Below are 10,292 nucleotides of genomic sequence, written 5' to 3'. Positions count from 1 at the left end.
CCAAATGCTGGTTGTTATGGACCAAGCCAGACACCCTTGAAACATTTCAAGGAAGTAGCCCAGACCCTAATTTTGCTAGTTGTTTTAAGCAGGTGTATCAGGAGAGATGCAGCTGGTCAAACCACTTAGTTTTAAACAAAGCAGAATACAGAATGAAACACAAACAATAGAGAACAGAATACTGACTAAAGTTAGCTATTTGGACACCCAACAGATCATCCCAACTTAATGATGCTGTTTGAAATATCTGCAACAATCGCCATAAAGACTCTTTGGCACAAAAGAAAAAATTAAACATAGGGTCTTACAGGAGAGAGATGTCAGAGAGAGAGGAGGATCAGCATGTATCTGCTTCTTTGGGTCTAGCAGCTTTTCCAACTGTCCTGACTGCTTTCAGTGAAAGCCAGAACAAACCAGAGCAAAGCTGAGCTGAGAGAACTGGCCACTCACCTTTCAATGTACAAGTGTTTTTTAAAACTGACAAGTGTCTGCCTCAGGCAGTATCTGTTAGTTATAATCAAATTGGCCCATAAATCCATCCAAGTCCAGACTTTTCGGAACCTGTATTTTTATGATCTCCTGAAAAAAACCAAGGACAACTTTACCTTGTTAAAGGAGCAGCAGCATCACACCTCCCCCCTCCCTTTAAAAATGCATCAATATCCAAAGATGGTACCCTACAATACACATATAAGTTACAATGACTATAAACATGCAAACATCACAACTACATTCTGTTTCAGTCTGTTTTACTCCTGCCACCGAACACCTCTGTTTCTCACTCAAGTCTCAATAATGCATCAGCAATCACGTTCTCTCATCCTGCCACATTCACAATTTCAAGTTGAATGGCTGTAACAACAAGCTCCATCTAAACAGTCTGGCATTTTTGTCCTTAAACTTCTCCACAAACTTAAATGGGTTGTGGTCAGTGTTTATGATTATCTCAGAGACATTACTAGTAACATAAACATTGAAATGTTGTGAAGCTCAAAGTCTCCTTCTCAATTGTCGAATATTGCTGCTGATGATGTTCAATTTCCTGGAGAAATACCAGATAGGTTTTTCTATCTTCTCGTCTTCCTGCAAGAGCACAGAACTAACACTTACAGCACTTCCATCGATAGCTACCTTGAATGGCTTTGAATATTTAGGTGTGGCTAATACTGGGGCAGTGGTTAACACAGCTTTCAGGCTGTCAAATGCCTTTTGACAGTCCACTGTCCACAAAACTTCTTGCTTTTCTTTAGAAATTCAGTAAGTGGAGCAGCCGTACTGCTAAAATTTGGTACAAATTTTTGATAAAATCCACTCAAACTCAGGAATCATAATACTGGTCTTTTTGCCAATGGTATGGAAAACTCTCCAATTACCTTTGTTTTGCATCCCATGGGACCATTTGTCTATGTCCAAGAACATGACCTAGGAAGGTGACTTGGGCTTTGGCAAACTTACTTTTAGCCAGATTTATCACCAAACCTGCCTTCCGAAGTCAATCAAACAATTTTGATAAATGTTACAAAGGTTCCTTCCACGTGTGACTAAAAATCACCAGGTCATCAATAAATACAATTGGGTAATCCAGCAATGACCTTATTGATTAATCTCTGAACTCTGGCTGGCGCATTTTACATACCAAATGGCATGACTTTAAACTGATAGAATCCATTTGGCATTACAAAACCGTAATTGCCTTCGCTCTTTCTGACAAAGACATCTGTATCCTCTGAGCTTAGAAACTTAGAAATATAAGTTGCTTGTCCCATCTTCTCAACACAATCTTCCAAACGTGGAATTGGATAAGCATTAGTCTTTCTAATTTCATTGACTTTGCAATAGTCCACACACACCTGTTGGGCACAATCTAATTTTGGCACCATTACTGTGGCTGAGCTCCAGTCACTTCAACTATGTCACCTTGGAGCATGCGTTCAATCTCCTTTTGAACTTGGGCCAATTTTAGAGGGTTATACCTATGAGGATGTTGCTTAGTTAGAACGGCATCTCCTATATCTACATAATTAGGTTAGTACTTCCGGCTTATTTCCACATATCTCCCCATGTGATAGTAATAACCCTTTCAGGTCATTTTGATTTTCTTGGGGAAGGTAACTCAATCATTTATCCCAATTTTTGACCACTTGCTCATTGTCCAATGTAACTTGAGGAAAGTCCAATTCAGAATCCTCTGAACTTGGTTCTCCACTCCGTGTTGTAACTAATAATGCATTCTCCTCCTGCTTTCCTTCCTTGTCGAAATACCTTTTGAGCATATTCACGTGACACACTCTGTGAGATTTCTTTCTGTCTGGAGTCCTTATCAAATAATTCACTTCACTCAATTTCTTTTCAACTTGATAAACCTTGCTTTTAAAAGTTTACCTATCAATGGAAGCATCCTATCACCTTACCTCCGTTAGCAAAATGGCAAGTTTTTGATTTATTATCTGGTTCCTGTTTCATTGTATGCTGTGATACTATTAAATGCCGTCTTGCCAACTCCCCACTCTATTTAATCATTCCCTAAAATTTGACACATAGTCCAAATACGTGGTTTCTGAAGTCTGACTACCAATTTCCCCTTAATCAATTTTAGTAGTCCTCTGACTTCATGTCCAAAAACTAATTCAAATGGACTGAATTTGGTGCATCTTCGATTGCAAAACGCACAAATGGAATTTCCTTTTGCCAATCATCTGGATAATCTTGACTATAAGCCCTCATTCCTGAAGAAGGGCTTATGCCCAAAACGGCGATTCTCCTGCTCCTTGGATGCTGCCTGACCTGCTGCGCTTTTTCAGCAACACATTTTTCAGCTCTGATCTCCAGCATCTGCAGTCCTCACTTTCTCCTATAAGCCCTCAACATGGCCTTTAATGTCTGATGCCACCTTTCTAGCGCTCCCTGCAACTCTGGATGGTATGCAGTAGGCTTGAATTGTTTTAATCCTAAGATGTCCATAACTTCCTTGAATAATTTTGATGTAAATTTTGACCCTTGATCTGATTATATCTCTGGTAATCTGTTTCTGGTGAAAAATTTGAGTAACTCCTCTACAATCCTTTCAGCTGTGATATTGCATAATGGAACGCCCTCTGGAAACCTAATTGACATATCTATTATTGTTAACAGATACTGATTCCCACTTTTTGTTTTGGGTAGGGATCCTACACAATCAACTAAGACTCTTGTAAAGGTTTCCTGAAATGCAGGAATAGGTTTTAAAGGTGTAGGTTTTATTCACTGCCTGTGACTTTCCAATTACCTGGCATGTATGATGTGTCTGGCAAAATTCAACTAAATCCTTGTGCCATCCAGGCCAGTACAAATATTTTTGTAGTTTAGCTTGAGTTTTTCATATTCTTGAATGACCCCATAATGGTAGCTTATGTGCCACTTGTAACACCTCCTTTCTATAACCCACAAGCAATATGACATGATGAACTTCTGCCTGTTTCTTATATGGCTGAATATGTGCTGGTCTCCATTTCCTCATTAAAACATCAATTTTTAAGATAATAACATTCAGGGATACACTTGGATTCTTTTCTGTGCATACCTTTTGATACAATTGCCTTAAAATTTCACCCTTCTGCTGTAACTCAGTTAATTTATCTGAGCTAAAGATGCCTGCTGTATCATTGAACTGCTTCTGGCTTGTGTCAACCATCTGATCAAACAGGGTCTCTGCTAATTCCACTTCAACTTTCTTATCTGTACTGTTTGATCTCTCCTGTTTCAACTGGTGACTTTGTGACCTTGTTACCACACAGTCAGGAAGAATCCCAGGATATATGGCCCGCAATATTTAGTTGCCTGAGTTTCCATGGCATTTCGACCACAGCAGGCTGCACTCCCACCTGTGAATCAACTATCAGGCCAAAGTGGTCATGTTTTAGAAGTGACCTGTAGAATGAAAGGGGAGTGGTCCGCTCTCTAGCTGAGCTGAGCTGAACAGATTTAGTTCAGTCTTAAACTGGGAAGTTCAACAGGGAACTGTATGAAAACTCTCTTTCTTTTCTGCCCTTCAACTTTAACCTGTAAGCATGTGTTCCATTTATACTGGGGTTTAAAGGGAGTTTGCTTATTGGGACAGTTGTGAATATTTGGAACAGCATAATTAAGTCTAGTTGGATGGTTTGAGTTCTGTAGGCATTCTTTATTCTGTTCTTTGTGTTTCATTGTGTAATTTTGTGGATAAACTTTTGTCTGTTTTAAAATGTTTGGTCAACCTCACCAACTTACTCTGGGTATCCTCACAGATTGAGAGGATCCTATATCCTAATATTGTAACCTCTTTACCTGCTGCCCCTGGCCTATGCAAGTAAACTTTACCTTCTCAGGTATATGGTTAAAAAAGATCTGGCACTTCCTCCTTAACCAACCTCTGACCAGCTTGCACATTCTGGTTCGGCTTTCTGGCCTCCACTGTGCTTTCTGTTACCACTTCACAAAATTCATTGGCTTATCCTGTTTTCCTACATCTGGCTTCCCAGTGCTTTGTTATGGACTAAGCCAGACCACTCAAAACATTCTTAAGCAGGCAGCCCCAGACCATAACTTTGCAATTTGTTTTGGTAAGTGTACAGTGAAAATTATCCAGAGTAAGTTAGTGAGGTTGACCAATACATTTTAAAACAGATAAAAGTTTATTCACAAAATTACACAATGAAACACAAAGAACAGAATAAAGAATGCCTACAGAACTCAAACCATCCAACTAGACTTAATTATGCTGTTCCAAATATTCACAACTGTCCCAATAAGCAAACTCCCTTTAAACCCCAGTATAAATGGAACACATGCTTACAGGTTAAAGTTGAAGGGCAGAAAAGAAAGAGAGTTTTCATACAGTTCCCTGTTGAACTTCCCAGTTTAAGACTGAACTAAATCTGCTCAGCTCAGCTCAGCTAGAGAGCGGACCACTCTCCTTTCATTCTGCAGGTCACTTCTAAAACATGACCACTTTGGCCTGAAGTCTCATCTGTTTACATATAAACAAAAGGCTCCTTTTCATTTCTGCACCAAACCAAACTGATCAGAGCCCGGCCTGGTTTATTGCCCCTCTGAAAAATATCAAGGACAGAGTCTCCATGAGCCAAGGATCAGCTTTCAGAAAAAAAAGGACTAGCTTTGTGACAGCTTTTCCTAACCCATCAACACTGTGATTTCATCTCGTCTACTTTATTGCTTCTTTTTAACTTCTCTTTCCCCTTCAAGAGTTTCCTTTTTACCCTGCGGTAAGTTATCCTTATGATCTTCACCAAGATCTACCTTCCCCTTTCCACGCAAGGATTTCTCTTTTCCCCAACTTCTTTCCCTCACGGATTGAAATTGATTTTGGAAGCCAAACTTTGACTTATGGACCAACTCATAACCATCAGCCATTTCAGCTGCTAACCTTACCATTTAAACTCTGTCCTCCACATGAGTTCTCACTATTTCAGGAAATGAAATTTTGAACTCCACCAAAATAATCGTCTTTCTAAGAGTGTCATAGGTTCGCTCTATTTTTAATGCCCTTATCCACCAATCAAAGTTACTTTGTTTGATCCTTTCAAACTCAATATAGGTTTGACCAGGGTCCCTTAGATTCCTGAAATGTTGCCTGTGGGCTTCTGGCACAAGCTCATATGCACTTTATTTGGCTTCCTTCACCTCCTCATATACCCCAGATACCTCCTCTGACCGTGATGCTAATACCTCACCAGCTCGACCTACAAGTTTTGTTTGGATCACCAAAACCCACATGGTCACTGGCCACCACATTTGTTTAGTCACCTTTTCAAATGAGATGAAAAAGGCTTCCACATCCTACTCATCAAATTTCGGCAATGCTTGAATATATTTAAACAGTTTCTCACCAGGCCTTTGGCTACCATGGGTTTGCTCATCCTCACTCTATTGCTCACTAAGCTTACCTTCAGCCTTCATCTCCATCCTTTTAAGCTGACTTTCCTGTCTAAGTGCCAATTTCTGAAGTTCAAACTTTCTCTCTTTTTCCCTCTCTCTTCTGCTTTTAATCGTAATTCAAACTGTTTCATTTCTGTTGCCCTTTCCTTGTTTTTTTGCCTCTAACTCAAGCTGCTTCATTTTCAATTGCATTTCAGCCATCTCTAAAGATTCTGATGGTGTTTCCAGCAAATTTAAATGCTCTGCTATTGCTATAGTTATCTTTCCTTTCCTCACAGAAGGAGGCAGCTCCAACCCCAGCTTGTCTGCTAATTCCATCAGCTTGGCCTTAATCACCTTATGCAAAACCTCCAAGTCACTCTTCCATCCCCAGAAAACTCTTGGTGACTGAAAGAACCATTGCTATCCCAAGCACTGCATACACCAACCGAATTCAACACCCAGAACAAAAGACATTAACACCTTACCACTCACTGCCTTTGAGTCCAATAACCCTCATCACAATTTGGAACTACAAAACAAATCCAGCAAAGAGCCACCAATGTGTTATGGACCAGGTCAGAACCCCTCAAAACATTTCAAGTAGCCCGGACCCTAACTTTGCTCGTTGTTTTAAGCAGGTGCAAAGCAGATTTTCCAGGAGGGATGCAGTTGGCCAAGTTTTAAAAGAACAGGATTAATTTGCAAAATTATCAAATGTAACACAAACAAAACAGAACAAAATACTGAATAACTTATCCTATCCGAAAACCCAACAGATCATCCCACCTTAATGATGCTGTTCCAAATACTTGCAACAATCCCCATAAACATCCCTTGGCACAAAAGGAAAAATCAAACATGGGATCTTACAGGAGAGAAGTCAGAAAGAGAGAGACAGAGAGAGAGAGGGGGGATCAGCATGGACCTGCTTCTTTGGGTCCAGCAGCTTTTACAACTGCCCTGACTGCTTTCAGTGAACAGCCAGACCAGAGAAAAGCTGAGCTGGGAGGACTGGCATTCACCTTTCCTTGCACAAGTATTTTGTTTTAAACTGAAAAGCATTTTGCCTGAGACAATACCTGTTAGCTATAATCAAATTGGCCCTAAAATCCATCCAAGCCTCAGAGTTTTTCGAACCTGTGTTTTTACGATCTCCTGACAAAAAACCAAAGACAACTTAACCTTGTTAAAGGAGCAGCATCATCACGTGGCAAATGGGACGAGATTAATTTGGGATATCTGGTCGACATGGATGAGTTGGACTGAAGGGTCTGTTTCTGTGCTGTACAACTATGATTCTATGCTTGACTATGTCATTGTCTGAATGAGAGATCACAAGGATGTTTGCATCTTGTGTGTCATGTGAGGAGCTGACAATTACTAGGACTATTTATCACCTAATCCAGTTTACTACCACCATCAAACTAGCCCAAATATGGCGGGAGCACTGGCACAGGAAACATAGTGGTAATGGTCTTGAGGACTCTGAAGAAAGTTGCCGGAGAACAGCCTATGCCTTATGATCAACCTGATAGCACTCTATAAACTGGAAGTGGAGAATATGTTTTATCTGATGTGCAAGTTTACTTTTGGCTTCTCTATCAGGAAGCATCAAGATAGGTTTGTTGTAAACTATCAGGAGTTCGAGGAATTAGTAAATTGCAAGTGCAAGGCATTCCTGAACTGGAAGCACCACCAAACATTGTGTGAAAGATTACTGATGAATGCAGGGTATAACCTCAAGAACAGATTGTGAGTGGAAGGAGCACAGGAAATTGGCAACTTGCTGAAAGCTATGATGTCAGCACATACTAGATCATCTCTGACCCAAAAACCCAAGTACATGCCTCACTAAGAACTAAGGATGAGAGCGCGAATCAGAGAAGTGAGCATTTCTCAATTCCTCAATTAAAAGCTGGCTCTCAACAAACATGCCCTTGACCACATTCCACTGCAAGCTACTCGCTATCATCTCAGCACATCCCCAGTCTCACATGAGGTGTACAAGGTCATCCAACATCTGTGAACCAGTAAGGTCACTAGTACAGAGAGGGTATCCACTGAAGTAAAGCAGGGAAGTACATAGACAATCTCATCTCCCTCTGATAGGATGAAAGCATGGCAGGGCATTTCCAAAATATTGTAGTTGTGGCCACCTTCCAGAAAAGATACAAGACCAATTGTGGTAGCAACACAATTTTCCCTGCAGTTCACCACAGGGGAGGTCAATTCAAAACTCCTCCTAAATCGTCTACTCCTGTGGATTAAGAGCTGTGTTGATTCAAGCCAGTAGGAGGAAGTAGATATGATTTTCAAGACAAGACAAATCCAGGTAAAATTCAGGGAGTCCCACAAGCCTCTCTATACATGACATCCTTTGACCTCACAAAGACTTTCGACCTTATCAAACAGGATGGACTGTGGAGCATCCTCCTCAAGTTTGGTTGTCTGTGAATATTCATAACTGTCCTCCACCTGCTGCACAACAGCATGTATGCAGGGATCCTCCCCAATGGATGCACCACAAAACAAAGTTTTGTGCTATTCCAATTTCTTCATCCAATCAACCTTAATCAGATTTCTCTTCATGCCTGTGAAATTGGCTGTGTTTCAGTTCAACACACTTTGTGATTGGAGCATGACAGTTTCAAACATAATATGGAATTGAACTGTATTATGATGACTATTTTCCAAAGATTTTTTACTATGAGATTGCTGATTGACCCTGCAGCATTACACAATGCTAGATATGAGTACTTAATCCTGAACTGGTTTCATAATGTGTTTCTCTAGGAAATTGTCACAAAATCATTGTCCAAACTTTCAGATATGATTGATCGGTCCAGTCTTTGTGAATGTTAAAGTTACCCAGAATGATTACATTTCTTTTGTTACAAACTCCAATAATTTGTTGCTTGGTGTTCTATCCATTGCTATTTAGTGGGCATAATAACCACTCTCACCAGTGTTTTCTGACCCTAATCTCCAAAAGACAAGATAGCGTCTGATCTTCAGAGCCAAGATTATTTCTCACTGATGCCTTTATGTCATCCTTTACCATCAGAGATATCTCTTCTTTTTCTATTTTTGAAGTGTTTGTGCACCTAGAATGTTTATTTCTCAAACATGGTCATGTCGTTACCATGTCTCTGGAATGGCAATAAAATCAAAAGCATTAAATTCTATTTGTGCTACTATAACATCCATCTTTTGCAGATGTTTTGCACATACAAATGAAGTTGATATTTTGTTACTGCTATTCATGGTCTTTACTTGCTACATTATTACTATTAAATTGCTATTTCTACATCATTACACTGTTCTGTTGCATCAACATTTTCCTGTTTGGATTTCTAACTCGTGACCTGTAGCGGTTCAAAAAAGCAGCTTATTATTGTCACAAAGCTGGTCCCTTTTTTCTAAAAGTTGTTTTTCAGAGGGCTCATAAATGCTCCCAGTGCCGATTAGACTGGTTTGGTACAGAGATTAAAGGGTATTGAGAGACCTTGTTGTTTATATGTAAACAGATGATGTGATCAGAATAAAGTTTTAGAAGTGACCTGTAAAATGAAAGTGGAGTGGTCAGCTCTCCAGCAGTTCAGTCCAGAACTAGTTAGGGGTTCAACAGTGAGCTGTGTGGAAACAAACTCCCTCTTTCCTTCTGCGCTTCTATTTCAACCTATAAGCATTTGTTCCAAATTTATTGTTTTTCTGAGGAAATTTGCTTATTGGGACTGTTGTGTATATTCAGAACAACATAATTAAGTCTAGTTTGATTTGGAGGTGCCGGTGTTGGACTGGGGTGTACAAAGTTAAAAATCACACAACACCAGGTTATAGCCCAAAAGGTTTAATTGGAAGTACACTAGCTTTCGGAGTGTCGCTCCTTCATTGGGTGGTAGTGAAGGGCTCAATCCCAACACACAGAATTTATAGCAAAAATTTACAGTGTGATTTAACTGAAATTATACATTGAAAAATTGATTGTTAAGTCTTTCATCTGTTTGAATACCATATAGTTTAACTTCATTCATATGTAAATCACAAAACCTTTTTTTAAAAGTTGCATTCTCAGGTTAGCTATTAACAATGGGTGATAGCTAGACAATATGTTGAAGGTGTTGGCCCCCTGTGTTCTCTGACTATGTCATGATGTTTAGATTGATTCTAATCTAAAAAGTGAGATAACGTTTTACATGAATTCATGAAGTTTTTGAGCTCAGAGTTATACATGAATTCATGCAGTTTTTAAGCAAAGTACAATGTAACCCTGAAAGTACAAATTCACCCCACAAAATATATGTGTGCATGTGGGTCTTTGTCTGTCTGTGTGTGTGTGTGTCTGTCTGGGTTGGGGGTTGTGAGTGTGAGAAAGTGTATGTGTGTGTGTGTAGTGA

The sequence above is a fragment of the Chiloscyllium plagiosum genome, chromosome 7, assembly GCF_004010195.1.
Source record: "Chiloscyllium plagiosum isolate BGI_BamShark_2017 chromosome 7, ASM401019v2, whole genome shotgun sequence".
NCBI lineage: Eukaryota > Metazoa > Chordata > Chondrichthyes > Orectolobiformes > Hemiscylliidae > Chiloscyllium > Chiloscyllium plagiosum.
The sequence above is the reverse complement of the archived record's forward strand: the minus strand, read 5'-3'. Positions refer to the sequence as shown.